At 42.6% G+C, this 17,178-nt stretch overlaps 1 long non-coding RNA gene across 2 annotated transcripts in view; it reads right to left on the bottom strand.

The window, feature by feature from the left end:
• Window positions 1–17,178, bottom strand: part of LOC145534874 (uncharacterized) — a 51,220-nt gene that overhangs the window by 21,927 nt on the left and 12,115 nt on the right. For both annotated transcript variants that reach the window (XR_014075028.1, XR_014075029.1), the window contains exon 2: window positions 13,810–13,889. This is a non-coding gene — a long non-coding RNA (uncharacterized LOC145534874). The remainder of the gene's footprint in view (window positions 1–13,809; window positions 13,890–17,178) is intronic.

Below are 17,178 nucleotides of genomic sequence, written 5' to 3'. Positions count from 1 at the left end.
TATGTCTCCTGCATTGGCAGGTGGGTTCATTACCACTATCGCCACCTGGGAAGCCCAGAGAATACTGTGGAGTTCCCTTAAAAATCATGATCCAGCAACCCTATTTCTGGGTATATATCCAGAAAAGATGAAACTCTAATTTGAAACAATACATACACCTCAATGTTCACAGCAGCACTATTTATAATAGCCAAGACATGGAAACAGTGCCCTTCAACAGAAGACTGGATTAAGAAGATGTGGTATAGATAGCAAATGGAATATTATTCAGCCATGAAAAAGAATGAAATGTTAACATTTGCAGCAACATGGAAGGACCTAGAGAATATTATACTTAAGTGAAGTAAGTTAGAGAAAGACAAATATCATATGATATCACTTACATGTGGAATTTAAAAAATAATACAAATGAATCTATATTCAAAACAGAAACAGTCACAAATGTATGGTTACCAAAGGGGAATGTGGAGGAAGGAGAGGGTATAACTCAGTGGTAGAGAGCATGCTTAGTATCCAGAGGCCCTGGGTTCAACTCCCAGCACCTCCAGATTTGATTGATAAAAATAATAATAACTTTGGGACTCTCCTGGTGGTCCAGTAGTTAAGACTCCATGCTTCTACTAAAGGGATCACAGGTTCAGTCCCTGATCAGAGAACTAAGATCCTGTATGCCCCACAGCACAACCAAGGGGAAGAAAAAAAGCAAAATGGAAAGTGTCATGGGCAGGTGAAATAGGGAGTATGGAATTAACATACAACTACTATCAGTTCAGTTCAGTCGCTCGGTCATGTCCAACTCTTTGCGACTCTACAGACTGCAGCATGCCAGGCTTTCCTGTCCATCACCAACTCCTGGAGTTTGCTCAAACTCATGTCCATTGAGTTGGTGATGCCATCTCATGATCTCAGCCTCTGTCGTCCCCTTCTCCTCCTTCCTTCAGTCTTTCCCAGCATCAGGGTCTTTCCCAGTGAGTCAGTTCTTCGCATCAGGTGGCCAAAGTATTGGAGCTTCAGCTTCAGCATCAATCCTTCCAATGAATGTTCAGGACTGATTTCCTCTAGGATGGGCTGATTGGATCTCCCTGCAGCCCAAGGGACTCTCAAGAGTCTTCTCCAACACCACAGTTCAAAAGCATCAATTCTTCAGCACTCAGCTTTCTTTATAGTCCAACTCTTACATCCATACATGACTACTGGAAAAACCACAGCTTTGACTAGATGGATCTTTATTGACAAAGTAATGTCTCTGCTTTTTAATATGCTGTCTAGGTTGGTCATAGCTCTTCTAAGGAGTGAGCGTCTTTTAATTTCATGGCTACAATCACCATCTGCAGTGATTTTGGAGCCCAAGAACATAAAGTCCAAAACTGTTTCCATTGTTTCCCCATCTATTTGCCATGAAGTGATGGGACCAGATGCCATGATCTTAATTTTCTGAATGTTGAGTTTTAAGCCAACATTTTGCACTCTCTTCTTTCACTTTCATCAAGAGACTCTAGTTCTTTGCTTTCTGCCATTAAGTGTGGTGTCATCTGCATATCTGATATTTCTCCCAGCAATCTTGATTCCAGCTTGTGCTTCATCCAGCCCGGCATTTCACATGATGTACTCTGCATAGAAGTTAAATAACCAAGGTGATAATGTATAGCCTTGACATGCTCCTTTCCCTATTTGGAACCAGTCTGTTGTTCCATGTTCAGTCCTAATTGTTGCCTCTTGACTTGCATACAGATTTCTCAGGAGGCAGGTGGTCTGGTATTCCCATCTCTTTCAGAATTTTCCACAGTTTGTTGTGATCCACACAGTCAAAGGCTTTGGTATAGTCAATAAAGCAGAAATAGATGTTTTTCTGGAACTCTCTTGCTTTTTCGATGCTCCAACGGATGTTGGCAATTTGATCTCTGGTTCCTCTGCCTTTTCTAAATCCAGCTTGAACATCTGGAAGTTCACGGTTCATGTACTGTTGAAGCCTGGCGTGGAGAATTTTAAGCGTTACTTTGCTAGCATGTGAGATGAGTGCAACTGTGCAGTAGCTTGAGCATTCTTTGGCATTGTCCGTCTTTGGGATTGGAATGAAAACTAACCTTTTCCAGTCCTGTGGCCACTGCTGAGTTTTCCAAATTTGCTGGCATATTGAGTGCAGCACTTTCACAGCATCATCTTTTAAGATTTGAAATAGCTCAACTGGAATTCCATCACCTCCACTCACTTGTTCGTAGTGATGCTTCCTAAGGCCCACTTGACTTAACATTCCAGGATGTCTGGCTCTAGTCCACTGATTACACCATCGTGATTATCTGGGTCATGAAGATCTTTTTTGTACAGTTCTTCTGTGTATTCTTGCTATCTCTTCTTAATCTCTTCTGCTTCTGTTAGGTCCATACCATTTCTGTCCTTTATTGAGCCCATCTTTGCATAAAATGTTCCCTTGGTATCGCTAATTCTCTTGAAGAGATCTCTAGTCTTTCCCATTCTATTGTTTTCCTCTATTTATTTGCCTTGATCACTGAGGAAGGCTTTCTTATCTCTCTTTGCTATTCTTTGGAACTCTGCATTCAAATGGGTGTATCTTTCCTTTTCTCCTTTGCCTTTAGCTAAAGGCAAAGGACAACTACTCTACATAAAATATATAAGCAACAAGCATTTACTGTATAGGACGGGGAATTATAGTCAATATCTTGCAATAACCTATAATGGAAAATAATCTGAAAAATATAAATATATAACTGAACCACCTTGCTGTACACCTGAACACAATATTATAAATCGGCTATGCTAAGTTGCTTCAGTCACGTCTGGCCCTTTGCAACCCTATAGCCTGCATCCCACCAGGGTCCTCTGTCCATAGGATTCTCCAAGCAAGAATACTGGAGTGGGTTGCCATGTCCTCCTCCAGGGGATCTTCCCAACCCAGGGATCTATAAATCAACTGTACTTTAACTTTTAAAATGCAGTGTATACATACCATAGAATATTATTAAATCATATAAAAGAAAGGAATTCTGATATATGTTATAACATGGATGAATCTTGAAGACATCATGCTAAATGAAATAAGCCAGATACAAAAAGAACAAATAATGTATGATTCCACTTATGTACGGTACTGAGAGTAGTTAAATTTGCAGAAACAAAAAGTAGACTAGAGGTCATCAGGGGCTGGTAAAGTGGAGAATACGCAGTTGTTTAATGGGTAGAGAGTTTCATTTTGGCCTGAGGAAATGGTCTGAAGATGATGGTGATGGTTGTTCAATAATAATGTGAATGTACTTAATGCCACTGAACTACACACTGAAAATGGTCAGAATGGTGGACCTTAAGAGGGATATGCTAAGTTAAATGCCAAAAACAAGTACCATATGATTTCACTTACACGTGTAATCTAATAAACAAAACAAATGAAAAAACAAAACAAAATCAAACTGATAGATACAAAGAACAGACTGGTGGTTGTCAGAGGGAAAAGGGGGTTAGGGGTTGGGCAAAATGAATCAAGGGAGTCAAGAAATACAGACTTCCAGTTATATAATAAATAAGTCAAAGGGATGTAATGCATAGCATGGGAATTATTGTCAATAGTATTGTTTTGCAAATCTGAAAGTTGCTAAGAAAGTAAATCTTAAAGAAAATCTTTTTTTCTTATAATTTTTCTCATCACAAGAAAAAAAAATTGTAACTTTGTATGATGACAGATGGTAATTAGACTTATTGTGAACATTTTGCAATGTATACAAATGTTGAATCGTTGTACACCTGAAACTAACATAACATTGTATGTCAGTTATACTTCAATTAAAAAGAAAAACCTAACTTAAAAAATTTGTCATTTAACTTAAAAAATAAAAATAAGAAATAATAGTATTCCTCATTATAGATACCTACACACACCAATTCCCATAAGACAAATATATCAGAGAAAAAGAAAAAAATGGGGACTTCTCTGATGGTCCAATGGCTAAGACTCTGTGCTCCCAATGTAGGGGGCAGGGTCTGATCCCTGGTCAGGGAACTAGATCCCACATGCCATGACTAAGGGTTTTCATGCCACAACTAAAGATCTCCACATGCTGCAACTAGCCAAATAAATAAATAGATTTTTTTTTTTTTAAAGAAAATAGACTTTCTTCATTTAAAAAAAGAAAAACATGGTTAAAATGTTAAATTTTATGTTATGTATCTTTGGCCATGATTTTTTTTAAAAGGAAGTTAAATATATTTATGTTTTTCACTGCCTCCAGGTCCTTTTCTAAAGGAAGGCTTCTGGGTGTCATGGCTGCTAAGTGAAGCAATGATTAGTGACTTAATTACCCAGTGATGCACTGGTAAATGTTTAACAATGGGCTCTCCAACAAGAACAAAAAATACTTGCATGTAAATATTGGTACATAAGTTTAGTATAAATTTTACTGATGTAAAGGATAATGAGTCACCCAATTTATTACTGCTACTAATAATAAAACATACAACATTCTAAGTTCCACATAGCAATTGATTTTCATGGAATTTCACTGACTTGCAGAACTCCTGTGTCTGCAGCCAACAATAGTGACAATTGATAAGCAAGTACAGTTCTACCGAAAATGTTGACTGATATTTTCAAGTATTTTAATAAGACACAAGTGAAATGATGTAATGATGTAAGCAATTTTTCAGATGAAGGTTTTTGAATACTGGAAGAATATTTCCTCAATTTCTTGTGTTATTCAGAATGTAACGGCCACAGGCACAACACACTTGTAAGCTGAATCTATATTATTATTGTCTCCACCATATTACTGCAGGTTTGATTGCGGTGCAATCAATAAAACAGTATTTTTAAGCCTCGATTTATATCCTTTGCTGATTTGCATAGTGTAAATATTTCCACTGTGGCTGATTTCAATCTACCAATGTGAAGTCACTTGAAGGCAGAGTTGGGGAGGGGTCACAAAGAGTCCAACACGACTGAGTGACTAACACTTTCACTTCACTTTCATGCAGTGACAACCACTGCATAGTATTTTCACACAATAGACATAGATAGATGTCTAGATACTAAATAGATGTATAGATACTAAATATGCTAAAATTATTAGAACATGATGAGTTTTTATTATTATGTGTTTTAAATATAATGTATTTAGTTGTGCGTGCATGCATGCTAAGTTGCTTAAGTTGTGTCCAACCCTTTTTGACCCCATAGGCCGTAGCCTGCCAGGCTCCTCTGTCCATGGGATTCTCCAGGCAAGAAGACTGGAGTGGGCTGCCATGCCTTCCTCCAGGAGAATCCCAGGGATGGCTGCCCTTTAAATGGGGTTTCATTATTGTGAGAAGATAGCACAGAAGGAACCAGAGGAAAAAGTTAGTGAGCCTGTAGGAAGGTCCTTGACCCCACTGGCCATGCACTCCAAGTCTCTGAGCTGATCTCGCCCCATCCTGGTGTCCAAACAGAAGTCTCTATGAACTGCTTGGCCACAGTGGACTCGAGGGAAGCTTGGGGGGTGAGGTGCAGGGAGACTAGCTCTCCCCAGTCGTCCTCACTGCTGTCAGACCTGCCCTGCTGTCACTTCTGCCTTTTCACACAAGCACTCTGCGTGTGTGAAAAGCTGCCACCTTCTCGCAGAGTTGCAGGTGGAAACAGAGATGCAATACCTTGGCCTCCTAGCTCCAGGCCTGTCTGAACATTTTTCTGCAGCGCTCCCCCCACCTCCGCCCGGATTCAGCCCAGGAAAAGTCTACCCAGCAATTCATCCATGCTTTCTCTTCCTACTTCCCCTCCTTCAAAAACCTCAATGACAGACCCTCCAGGAAAAAAAATGTCCAGGTTTGTGGTATTTGCCAACTTCTGTGCTAAAAACACTTCTGCACTAAAGACACTTCTGCCATGGCTGATTTCAAGCTACTGGACGTGAAGTTGAGAAGAGAAGTCTACAGTCAGCTCAGGAACAGGTGCAGGCCCACTCAGGCACACCCCCGAATGTTGAGCCCGCTGGTTATTGATGGTCAAAGCCAAACTTCCAGGATTTAAAATCCTTCTCTGTCTTCAAAATCCAGCTCTTGACAACAGAAGCCTTGGCTTTCAAGACTTTTGTCCTTGCGGTGCATCTATTTTATTTTATCTGTTTTAGAATTCAGAGCTAAGACTTCGTCTCTCTGTCAACTCTCTCCTGAGTGTGGTACATTTAAGCTCCTACCCTGTGTTCCCAGTGGTAAAAGAAGGTCAATGGATACAAGAAAACATGGAGAAAAAGAGACCTCGGGATTTCCGTGATGGTCCAATGGCTAAGACTCTGCACTCCCAATGAAGGGGGCCTGGGTTTCATCACTGGTCAGGGAACGAGATCCCACATGCTGCAACTAAGGGTTTGCATGCCACAACTAAGATCTGGTACAGCCAAATAAATAAATACATACTAAAAAAAAAAACAAACCTCAATTACTATCTCAAAACATTATCCATCATCCACTTACAACTTTTTTTTTAGGATTTAAAATAGCAACTACACTGCCAATAGAGGCTACACTAACAAATCTCTAGCAAACTTGGGATGAAATTAAAGGAGAGGCTAGGTACTAGGACCCCTCCGTGAATGAAGGACAGAAGGAGAGGGTGAGGGATAAAAGAGAGAGAATGGATACGGAAGGAGGGAAGGGGAGTAGCAGGAGAGGAGAAAGAAAATTGCCGTGTGCTAAGAGTTATCAAAAATGTGATATATTTTGTTCACATTTAACAAATTAACGGTTTCAACACAGGCACTTGCTAGGTACAACTGTATGCCCAACCTCATTTGCAGCTCATAACCTCATAAGACTAGACTGGAGTTCATGAAGAAGGCAAGGCACAGGTTCACCAAGAGGCCCTCCCTCACTGCCCCCACCCCCAGGCCCGTGGCCACTGCAGGAACGGGAGCTGAGCCACCATCCAGTCAAAGCTCAGTCTTTGTTCCCAGTGCCTTCCTGCCCCTCCTGAGACTGGAGGGCCGAGTTCCATACCCCACCCCCAGCTTCCAGCCTGGTAGGAGACCCCAGCAGTGAGAGAGTCGAGCTGTGGTTATGCTGGTCCTTTGACACCTGGCCCTGAGACATCTAAGACCCTGTCTGGAGAATGAGGAGTAAGAGAATCTAAGACCCCACCTGGAAAAGGAAAAGTAAGAGAATCTTAAATATCAGGACTATCTTCTGCGCTTGCAAATTGACTCCTTTCCCTCCCCTCTCACTCTGATACACAGACGGCTGTCTGAGGTACCTCAAAGTGCCTTTGACTTTAAACAGTGAGAAATAATTAAAAGTGAGAAGTGACAAAGACATCAGATTCCAACTAACCTAACTGCCGATTCCTTCTGGAGCCTGGGGAAAGCACAGCAGCAAGCCCTGAGACGTCTCTGTCTACTAGTTGTGTGACTTCGCAAAAGCTGCTTGGCCTTTCTTAGCTGTGCTTCCCCCATAGGTAAGTGGAAATAATGCTTACACTATGAGGTCAACTTAAGGAGTAACTGGGGCTTCACTAGTGACTCTGTGGTAAAGAATCCACAGGCTGATACAGGAGACTCATGTTCCACCCCTGGGGTGGGAAGATCCCTTGGAGAAGGAAATAGTCACCCACTCCAGTATTCCTGCCTGGAGAATCCAGAGGACAGAGGAGCCTGGAGGGCTAACGTCCTTGAGGTCTTCACAAAGAGTGGGACAGGACTTAGCGACTAAACAATAACAAAAGAGTAAATGACAGTTTCCTTGAAGGGTGATTTGCAAATCAATGGGTTTTGTTTGGGTTTTTTCTTTTTTATTGTTTCCCCAGCAGCGCCTCCTATTCTAGTCCCCTCTCTACAAATAGTCACTGTTAGCAATATAATGTATGTGCCTCCAGGCTTCTCTTTAAGGAGTTGCCCCTAGGAAAGATATCTGTGTGTGTGTGTGTGTGTGTGTGTGTGTGTGTGTTTTAACAAGAAGTGATCCATCCACTGTTTCATTGAACAATGTGGCTTAGACACCTTTCTATGTTTGTACAATTAGGTCTACCGCATTTCAGAATGTAGCAGCCCGGTCTTCTATACAAGCGGTGCAGAATTATTTATTTAGCCATTCCTGTTTTTATGAATATTTCTTGTTGTTTTGAATTTTTCCACTGTTATAAATAACACTACAGTGAAGAAGATAGTTGTACTTGCTTCCTTCAGCACATGATTTAAGTTTCTCCCTGGGGTAGCGATTAACAGTAGAACTTCAGGGTAGTGGGTTATACAAAGTGATCTCTTTTTTAAAGACTAAATATTATTCATTGCTGTTCAATTTCAGAGTGACTTCTTAAGTGGCTGTACTCACACCATATTCCCTCCAGCTGAGCATGAATATACTCAATCAATTTGAATTTCCTCTGTTAAAGTGAGGCTGAGCACCAGTGTATATAAATCTTGATCATTTTTATTATTTATTCTGTGAATTACTGGTTTATACCCTTGGCCCATTTTTTCAATTAGATCCTATTTTTCTTTAGATGATGTGTTGATTCTAATCCTTAGTTTTGTGTGGTTGTTGTTGCTTGTCAAAACTAGAGCTCTATACAGACCAATGTTACCCTTATTCAATGCTAATTGCCTTAAAGACGAGAGGTATTTTATCTTTTAACCACTGCATCAGCAGAAAGCCTGCCCCAGAACCACTCTCCCTGAATGCTGGTGGATTGAAGTGTCTCTAGAGTTTGGGCACCCATGCCTCCTGAGGACTGTAACTTTTTATTTTTATTTTTTGTATCGATGCATTTATTTATGCAGTTGTGCCTGGTCTTAGTTGTGGCACACAGGAACTTTGATCTTTGTTGGGGCATGTGGGATCTAGTACCCTGCTGCTGCTGCTAAGTCGCTTCAGTCGCGTCCAACTCTGTGCGACCCCATAGACAGCAGCCCACCAGGCTCCCCATCCCTGGGATTCTCTGGGCAAGAATACTGGAGTGGGTTGCCATTTCCTTCTCCAATGCATGAACATGAAAAGTGAAAGTGAAGTCGCTCAGTCGTGTCCAACTCTTAGCGACCCCATGGACTGCAGCCTACCAGGCTCCACTGTCCATGGGATTTTCCAGGCAAGAGTACTGGAGTGGGGTGCCATTGCCTTCTCCTCTAGTACCCTGACCAGAGATCAAAAGATCAAACTTGGGCCATCTGTATTCAGAGCTCAGAGTCTTAGCCACTGGACCACCAGGGAATTCCCTGGAACTTTTAAAAAATGACCTATTTTATCACATCATGACTGACTGCTCATTAGAAGGATGGGGCTATGTATGAATTCTAAAACTGGAGAGCAAGCCAAAGAGTAACTACTGGTTAGTCAGTGTTTATCCTGTGCCATAGATACTATTTGACAGATCACAGGATAAAAGGAAAGCCAATGTTTATAGGACACTTACCATATGTGCCGGGCTTCCCTGGTGGCTCAGACAGTAAAGAATCCACCTGCTATGCGAGAGACCCATATTCGATCCCTGGGTCAGGAAGATTCCCTGTAGAAGGGAATGGCAACCCACTGCAGTATTCTTGCCTGGGAAATCCCATGGACAGAGGAACCTGGCAGAATACAGGCCACGGAGTCGCAAAGAGTCAAACACATCTGAGCAACTAACACTTTCTTTCATTTACTGTATGTGCCAGATCAGAGGTAAGTAAGTTTTATACCCACATTCTCATTTAATCCTCACAAGCACATGATGAGGTAGGTTTATCCATCAACCTTTTGTGAGTTTGATTACTGGGATTGGTCTCCCAAAGCCTGATTTGCCCTTGGGGATCTGATGATGCTGAGTATCTGAACTTGCAAGGCCAAGAGTGGGAAACGTGGTGACTCTGCCAACATACAGTCACCCTGAGGGTGCCAGGCTGAAACAGATGGCTGGACTCTCTCTTAAATTTCTTGATTACCAAAGAGATTATCTGTTCTAGCCCTTGGTTGACCCAGGCAGCTAATCAAAGTCGTGCTTTCCTTGCAAGATGCGAGGCTTCAAATATGCAAAACCCAAACTGGAAGAGAGAAGTGATAGGTGGAGCTCAAACAGGACCATCTCTGCAGAAACTCAAACTGTTTCCAACTAAAACATGTTTTACTTTCATGCTTGCCTTTCATAAATAGAAACAAAGATGCCTTCCTCTAGATACAGGCAATAGATCTCAAGCGTGGGGTGGGGAATGCATTGGCAAGGATCCTAACTTCCCAGGAAAGAAGAGAAACCCCCATTCCCCACCCCCACACACACAAAAAAGTCATTGATGGAAGATTTGAATCCTGAACCATTGATACTATACTCCTACTACAAAATGTAAATCTCTAAAAGAGAATTATAGTCATTCTGACATGATACAGCTTTCAGCCTCATTGCAGACTGAGCTGATGAGTCCTGAGCTGATGGCCTGTGGCATGTGGATCACCCGTCCACTGCCCTCACATAATCTAAAGCAGCAGGCGCAGGAGGGGCTGGCGTGCTGTTACTGCACTAAGATGAAAGTGGCTGGTGAAGTGAGTCTGGCTTGGCAATTAGACACTTTATTGTAGCTCTCAACAGTAAAGGGAGGCCCAACAACTTTCTTTGACAGTAAAATATTCCTTCTTTCTTCCAGACATGGATACTGATCTAAGAGGTTTATCCTTATAGCAATGAAAGCACAAAATATGGAGATTGAAGATAAAACTCCTCAACAGTATATACTAATGATTTGAAGGACAATGCAACCATCTCCAAATATATTCTTAAGGATGGATTAATGGAGACCGCATGGCATCGACATGGATGTATTTTTAAACTAATAAATGTATCTATGTTTATTATATTTCATTTATACATATTTAGCATATATATTTCCTAAAGGCTCCTTTTCCTTCTAATCCTTATCTCCTTGAAATTCATGATGATACAGTATCCTGGTGTCCTCATTCACTCACTCTTATCCTCAGTCCAATAAGATTGTAAACAACGAGCCTGGTGTTTGTGGTTTTTCAGTTTAAGGATGTGGGGAGGGGTACAAAAGGCCATCTATTTGTATGATTGTGCCTGCACACACAGGGGCAGAATCCTTCCAGCAACTATTCCAACTGTCTCTTTCAATCAAACCAAGCGTGGTGATCTGTCCGCGCCCCAGTGTGATCGGAACATCTAATCCTTCCAAATCTCCATGGCCGTGTAGACAGAAAACATCGATCAATCTGAGCAAGAGCTACAGCCAGAGCAATTCTTGGGATGTTTCTATTGCAATTATTTTAAGAAGCAATTTCAGAAGGATGGCAATGACAAACTGAATGAAAGTCTGCAGACTGATGAAAATAATTTACAGGAAGAAAATGATTTTTAATTTTACATTTTTTAGTGTTTTTTTTTTCTGATTATTAAAGTTTGCTTTCCTGGTGGCTTAGATGGGCTTCCCTGGTGGCTCAGATGGTAAAGAATCTGCCTGCAATGCAGAAGACCCAGGTTCAATCCCTAGGTCTGGAAGCTCCCCTGGAGAAGGAAATGGCAACCCACTCCAGGATTCTTGCCTGGAGAATCCCATGGACAGAGGAGCCTGGCAGGCTACAGTCGATGGGGGTCACAAAGAGTTGGACACAACTGAGCAACTAACACATACATGCAAACAAAGTTATACTGCTCATTGCAGAAAACGCAGCAAAGCACAAAGGAAAAAGAAAAGAAAAGAATCACAAATAATCTCCTCCAACCTGGCTGTGAACAGCTTTTCAACCTCAAGTTAAATAAATCTGGAGCCAAATGAATCTTCTAGGATCAAGAAATGTCCGTAAGTGTTCTGGTGTTTGCCCTTCACTCCAAGGGTTCCTCATCCACAGTTCCAGAGCCCTTGCTGACCCTTCCTGTGCCAGCCTTAGTCTTGGGCAGAGCTGGGAGCCCCTATAAAGTGAATGTCCAGGTTTCCCAAGGAAGCCTGTGTCCAGACATACCTGTTTCAATCCACTCCCTACAACCAAAACTCAGGAAATAGCACCAGTCATTTCACCGTGAAATTTGGCTAAGGACAAATACCCATTGCCTTAAATTCATTCACACTAAAATGTAAACGAGGTCTGTCTGATGCTTCTGCAAGGGGAAAGTGGGGGAAAGCCCATAACTCTAGGCATCTGAGTTAGGAAGCAGGATGCCATGAAAGACGGTCCTCATTCAGGAACAAGCCATTCTAATATCAGGCAGCCCTTCTTGTTAGTGACTTTTAAAGCCTGAATAGATCCTGTTGTAACTTGAAACATGGCTGTTCTGTGAACCAGCCACCTAGGGGCTTGTTCTCTGTGAATTGGCACTCTGCTACCTCCATCACCTGGGAAAGCTGGTCTGGCACTCACAAGTCAAATCACAGACATCATTTCTTTTCTACCTTCTTCTCTTTTGAAAAAAAAGCTTCTTTGTCTCATGTTTCCTAACTGTTCAAGTGAATTCAAACAGGAGGGAGCCCTATCAGGCCAAGCTGTCCAGTTTCACGTGAGAACTTCTCATCTTTCCATGGACTTCTCAGCTTGTTTTCATGCTTGAATTAGACATGGCTTAGGGGGTCACTGAACCCCAAATGGATTAAATCCCTTAAATTATCTTTGAGAAAGGGTCATCTTGTATATTTATTAAATAAAATTATCTAGTGTCTTCTTTCAGATTCTTTTACAATGAACAAACTCCCTTGTTTCTTGGGAATTCTTTGAAGTTCCAAAAGCATCTGGCACATTTTACATGAGACTTTTCTAGGTTCTTCTTCCTTAGAAACAGGAAGTTGACAAAAAGCCCCAAACATTTACTTTAGTTCCCCAGAATGGGAAGGGAGATGTCCCATAGGTTCTAAAAATAGTAAAAGCCCTTCCATATGAATGTGGTCTTTACCCAAAGAGTCAGTGGATTTAAATTGTGTCTGAAACTTGTCCAAAACCCATCTGGAGACCTCTTCACATTCAATATTCTTAGCCCTGAAAATAGTACACCTGGAAAATGGCTTTATTTCTGTTCCTTGATAGGATAAATAATTATAACAACAAACATGCTTGACAATAAAAACTCTGTCATTGAACCATCCTATTCTCTCTCTTGTAACAGGAACTGGCATATTATTGTCCATGGGCCATATGCACCTTGTTGCCAGTTTGGTTTTTTTTTAAATAATTTGTTGAGGTGAAATTCATGTAACAGAAAATTAACTGTTTTAAAGGCAGCAATGCAAAGGTAGTTAGTACATCCACAGTGTTGTGCAACACCACCTCTTACTAGTTCCAAAACATTTCCATCATTCCAGAGTAAAACCATGTACCCACTAAGCAATGTCTCCCCTGCCCTCCTTCCCCAGCCCTTGGGAACCAGCCATCTGTGTTCTGTCTCTATTTATTTACAAGTAATAAATAAATATTATTTACTCATAAATAATAAGAGTAAATAAACCTGGGGGTTTCATATAAATGAAGTCACACATTGCATGTAGCATCATGGTTTGGAGGTTCATCCACATTGTGGCATACGTCAGTGCTTCATTCCTTTTTATGGTGGGATGATATTCTCTGATATTCTGTTGTATGTGTATACGATGATTTGTTTATCCATGGATGGACATTTGGGCTACTTTCCACCATTTAGCTATTATGAATAGTGCTGCTACAAATCTGTGTGTATATGTACCTGTCTAGGTCCCTGTTTTCAATTATTTGGGGCATCTACCCAGGAGTAGAATTGCCAGGTCATATGGTCATTCTATGTCTAACTTTCAGAGGAACTATTAAGCTGTTTTCCATAGCAGCTACACAATTTTACTATTTTACTTCATTTACACTATTTTATGTATACTTACAGAGGTTAAGTGCCTGGCGCATACTCACCGGGTGAATTCACCACAGGACACAGATGAGACCCAGGTGTCCTGACTCCAGTCCAGGGAAAGGACAAACCGGGATAGCATCTGCTCAGGAGAGAAAAACAGATGCTTTGACTCATTTGCACGGTTGTAATTCGTCCAGGGGAAATGTGGGGGGGGGGACATCCCACTGGTTGGACCACAATCCACATCACCTGCCATGGCCTGGAAAGCCCCACCTGTCCACAGGTAACAGTAACACACACCTGGGCACACGACCTCCATGGGTCTCTAAGTCAGCCTGAGCACAGCCGCACCATGAGCCAAGCATGTTCCTGGTTACTTGTCACCTGGCTGAAGCCCATAGTGAACAAACTACAAACACTCAGGAGAAGGCTCAGGAGGCTTGTGTCCCTGCCTCCACACAAGGGAGGAATCAGCCAAGCGGGGAAGATGCCCCCAGCTTGGCTGGGTCTCACCCAAGGGACCCACGTCTGTCAAAAGCAGGTTCAGCCTGAGCATCCTCTGAAGTCCCGCCAGTGCCCTTCAGAGTTGGGGTGAGGTGGCTAATATCTGATATGGGGCCACTATTACTATCATGGAACATTCTCAACCTCTTGTCCTGAAATCGTTCAGTGTTCCCAGGCAAAGCCTCTAGGGATGGAAGGGGTGCAGAGCAAATGAGTTGGGATCTAGGTGGTGAGGTCTAACTCTTCCTTTGTGGTTCATCTAGTTCCACTGGCTCACAGAATGCCCTGTACATCCAGCCCTTCAGACCAGAGTTCCCCCTGCAAACATCTATCCCCACACTGCAGCATCTGAACTGACTGCCTGAGGGAACCTCTTCCAAACCACTCCAACCTCGACTCTCTTTAGTTGCCCGGGCCCTGGCCCTGGGGACCAACCAGGCCCCAGAGCCCTGCTCATTCCTTGCCCTCAGCCCCACCTCCTCCCCTGGCCCCTTGTGCCATGTGCACCCCTGACTCTCACCATATCCTGGATGCTCTGGGTCTTTTGTGACTCTGGCCCTATTTTGCGCTTCCCTGTGGCTCAGTGGTAAGGAATCCACCTGCCAATGCAGGAGATCCAGGTTCGATCCCTGGGTCAGGAAGATACCCTGGGAGAAGGGAATGGCAACCCACTCCAGTATTCTGACCTGGAGAATCCCATAGACAGAGGAGCCTGGTGTGCTAAGTCCATGGGGTCACAAAGAGTTGGACACGACTGAGTGACTGAACAACAACTGTCTAGTTTGCCCTTCCTCGCACCCCTCCCTGGCTCAAAACTCACTGCCTCCATGGAGCAGCCCCCCACCCACAGTCTTCCTGCAGCCGAGTCATCCCTCCTCCTTCCACCAGTGTCAGCATTCGCCACTCTGCACACAACTGCAGTGTAGCTGTGTCCCCAGTTACAGGGAAACTCCTGAGTAGGCATCCTGTCCTGCTTGCTTCACTAACCTCTGTATCCCTAACAGTGCATAGGGTGATTGGCAAGAAAAAAGCCTTAACGTGAACATGTAGATCAGCTTGGTCTTTGGCCTTAGGCAGGCATGATGGCTGTCAGAGGTTAAGGGAGCAAAGGGAGCAAAACAAACATATTGAAAACTTGCCCTGTGCCAGTTGAGGGTCAGCCACGTATCTGCCAGTTTTACCTGTGAAACCACCTCATATCAAGCCCACCCAGGCCTGGCATTGGTCATGGAAGCTTGGATGATGGTAGCAGCTGGAAGGGAAGGAAGGGCAGCATCCAGTGATAGAGGGGCACCCAGGCAACACTTGGTAGAATGATTGCACTCCAGGCCCTGTCTGCTGTGCAGCAATCACTAAATAGGAGTCCTGGCTCACTCTGGCAGTGTGAGGAGCACTTTAGTGTCTCCCTCCTGGCTGACTCCTTGTGAGAGGCATCATGGTATAATAGAAGGGGTGGGGATTTCAGAGCCATGGGGGACCTGGGCTCAAATCCCAGCTCAACTGTTGCTAGCTGTGTGATTTCAAGCAAATAACTTAACTTCTCTGATCTTCAGATTCCTCTTCCAAAAAATAGAAATTAAAAAAAAAAATTGATCACAGGATTATTCATTCCTAGAACAAATATTGTTTTGAGTCTCATCTGTATCATATCTGATCTAGTTAGTGGGAATATGTAGCTTCCAATATAAGACAGGCACACACTGAGGTATGAAATGGCATGACCTGAAATAATGCCAGGCTCCTCTGTCCACGGAGTTCTCCAGGCAAGACTACTAGAGCAGATCACCATTCCCTTCTCCAGGAAATCTTCCTAGCCCAGGATCAAACCTGGGTCTCCTGCGCTGCAAGCAGATTGTTTACCATCTGAGCCACCAGGCAACTTAAATATTCACTTCTTTCCCTTCTGCTGTTTATTCCCTAGTCAAAAGCACAGAATCCTTAGAGAAATTCCCTCCATTCTTTCACTCATCCAGCACACTTACTTTATCCTCCAAGTAAAGACCATCTCATATAATAATAATATCTAACACTTACCAGGTGCTTACTGTGAGCTAGGCATTATTGGAAGTATTAATATTTATGTGTATATACTTATTAACTTAATGTTCACAACACAGGTTGGCTTTCCAAGTAAGAAAAAAAGGCACAGAGACGCTAAGGAATTTGACAATGTCACACAGCTAGTGAAGGAGGAAGCGGGGCTTTGAACCTGAGCACCCCAGTTCAAGCCCACAGCCTGAGCCAGCACATTACAGAGTATACATTTTAGCCCCTCCAAATGATACCACGTCTTCAGAGCTGTGTTTCTTCCACCTCCTTTTTTGTCTTTTCTCTTTGCCTCTCTTTCTCTTCCTCTCAGCTGAAGAAACCAAAGGTCACTTTGGACAGGGTTAGGTAACACACTCAAAGTTACACAACTCCTTGTGGCATTTATCCTGGTTCCAGTTCTCATGCCCTTCTTATGACATCATGCAACACCAGACGATCAGTATGAAGGCAAATGGCTGAAATTAATTATCATTTTGAGTAAACAATGTACATGACTTTATCCTCCCAGTTATAGCAATCATTTGAAGATCTCAGATCTGATGGTAAATATTTATATATATATATATATATTTATTTATTTATATATATATCTCCCCATTAGATACCACTGCTTTTTAGATAACACAGATCTGAAATGTTGTTTTTGCTAGTGTTATTTGAGTTTCTGCCCCCATAAATATTTGCACTGTTGTCTTCATTTTAATTAGTTTCTGGTGTTTTCCTTGGACTGGTTTTACGATGGGATGGGAGTGGAGTATTTACAGTCTGACCTGCCATCTGTGAAGCTTTGCACCCTCAAAGCACGTTGTCACAGCTCAGAGATGCCATCTATGTACAGTCAAAACAAGTCCAGGCGTGTTCGTGAGCAAGGCAGT

Source organism: Giraffa tippelskirchi, chromosome 14, assembly GCF_054371585.1.
Source record: "Giraffa tippelskirchi isolate mGirTip1 chromosome 14, T2T-mGirTip1v1.2.pri, whole genome shotgun sequence".
Taxonomy (NCBI): Eukaryota; Metazoa; Chordata; class Mammalia; order Artiodactyla; family Giraffidae; genus Giraffa; species Giraffa tippelskirchi.
The sequence above is the reverse complement of the archived record's forward strand: the minus strand, read 5'-3'. Positions and strand labels throughout refer to the sequence as shown.